Source organism: Athene cunicularia, unplaced genomic scaffold (genome assembly GCF_003259725.1).
Source record: "Athene cunicularia isolate RWA unplaced genomic scaffold, athCun1 SCF_1, whole genome shotgun sequence".
In the NCBI taxonomy this organism is placed as follows: domain Eukaryota; kingdom Metazoa; phylum Chordata; class Aves; order Strigiformes; family Strigidae; genus Athene; species Athene cunicularia.
This window is the reverse complement of record NW_020799155.1, coordinates 225,088-227,583: the sequence shown is the minus strand read 5'-3', so window position 1 is coordinate 227,583 and position 2,496 is coordinate 225,088.

Genomic DNA, 2,496 nt, shown 5'->3' with positions numbered 1-2,496 from the left:
TTAGGTCCTCTGAACAAGGATTCTGCAATGCTTTATGTTGAAGAGTTAGCAATAGTACACTATCCACTGACTTCCATCATTAAGTTCAATTGACAAAGGCCAACACAACTCTTTTCTTTGTAACTTTGTAACCATTTATATTTGAGGTGAAGATGTTAACACAGAAATTTTGTGAGCTGGGAACGACTACGAACTCTATCATTGTAATTTATGACCTTTCATCTAAGGCCAAATGTAAAGGCAATGGCAATTGTTCTATATCTCAAGGCCAGCACATCACAGATGTATGAAATTTGGAGTGTTGGACATAAACTTTTATTACCAAATTATAAATAATTTCTACCACTTACAATGTTCACCTTTCAAGTTCATCTTGATTAAAACGCAAGGGCAGCATCTTGCTGATTTCCATGAGTTATGCAGCTGAAAAAGCTCTGTCGTAGTACATTGCAAAAGGATAAAGCAATGCAGTATTTAAAAGAATCTCCTGATAGCAAGGTATGTGATGTTTTAGATCAAAATCATTTTTCATTTAGATGATAAACAAACAAGCAGAAGAGAATCATTAGCCAATGATGCCTTAATTTCGTTTTCACTTTTGAAGATTTGAAATATTTAAGGAGTCCGCTGAATGTGAATTACTTCAATCCTTTGAAGACCACCTTCTTGAGGTCACTGGGGTTTTTTCACTCAGGAAATAACACATTCTTTAGGTTGTCTACTAACAGATGTGATGACATTATCTTCCTGAACCCACGGGGTGGGAATTGTCTTCCCAGGTGTGAATCACACGACATTAAAGTGCTCAACAACATATGCCTTCCCTCATGAAGGTTAATTTGCCGCTAGGAACAGCAAGCGAGACTGCTCTGAGACCTATGGCAAACCAAGGAAAATTACCTAAGATTTGGATTCATGACTTGGTCTCAAATCACGAAAGATGGGAGCTAAGGATACAAAATTTGCCAATCTTGATGCCCATGATTCAAAATAGATGTTTGTGAGATTAATAGGATATGAAGCAGGAAAGTAGAAGAATTTTGTTGACTGACATCAAACAACCAAAATATCTACACACATAGGAAATGTAACTAAATATATGCCTAAGCTATCTAGAAAGCAGCCTATTGAGTAGAAGGCAAAATAGCTCATCAGGTTCTGATGGCTAGCAAAAAAAAAAAGAAATGCAAGCTACAAAGACAAACTTGTAAGAAATAAAACAAAGAGGGAAGGTCCCAAACCATAAAATATCCCTAGTTGGACTTGCAAAATTGTCATGAATATTTACTCGTCCAATCATGAAAAATCTACTTGACCAGTCTTCATCACAGAGTTTGGTAACAATGAAAACCAGAATATTCCCTGATCAAAATATTATGCACTGAAGCCAGGCGGCCAAATAAAACTTTGCAAGCCTGCTCCCTGGAGTAACTATTTTATGTTCCTTTTCTGCTTCAAGTACTAGGTATAATCAAGCACAGTTGGATGCTCCTGATTAACGTGATGGTTGCCTGGAAACATGGGCACAATGTGGCCCAACTTTCCTGGCCGTTCCTGTGCTTGAACTCTGGGACAGTCAGGTGAACTTGGTCGGGTTTGCAAACCTCAACTCTTAAAGCCTTTTAGCCTAAGCTTGGGGGGAAAAAAGAGTTACTGGGTACATGTTCAAAAAGAGAAGATAATTCTTTAAGGAAGGGAGAATACAAATCTGTGTTCTGAAAAGCCACATCACATTTTCTTCATATCACAAGAATTAAAGAGTTTCAACAAGATACTAAATCAATACTGGAAGAAAAAATCCAGTCCAGAAGCTTTCACAGCTGATTAACTCCTGCCACAGTACAAAATCCCTTAAAAAAAAAAACAAACAACCCAAAAACCAACTTTCCAGACATCAGGGGGTAGCTGGGGAAAAGGGGAAAAGGTGGGTGAAAAGATGAGAAGACAAAAGTTTAGCTTCCTGTTTTGCCGTGTTCTTTCCAGGTGACATTTGAAAAAAAATCTCTTCGATTCTATGTTCGCTAACTCACCCGTGAAACAAACCGAGCAACGCTTCCCAGCCCAGCTACACCACGGCTGTGAGGCACTCACTCACTTCTCTCGTAAGGCCCACGTAAAACAAGATCAATTTGGGATTAATAGGATCACGTTAGAGTAGAATATAATTACATACTGGATCGTATAATTGTTCCGTAAGAAATCGATGTGACAGATTGTGGGTGTAAGTGTAAGCAAGCCACAAAAATACGCATTTCCGTGAAGAAATCGGGCGTTTGGCTACGGAAGAGCCCGCGGGTGCCACGGGTGAAGCCCTGGCAGCACAGCCTGGTGGCTTTTGGGGAGTTAGATGAGAAACCAATCGTGCTTTTGCGTTTCCAGAGTGCTAAACCAGCCCCCACAGACCGAGTGCGGGCTCGGGGACGGCGGCACCCACCCAAACCCATGCCCTCGGTGGGGAGACGCGACCCGCGAGTAGCGGGGCCGCGGTCCGCACAC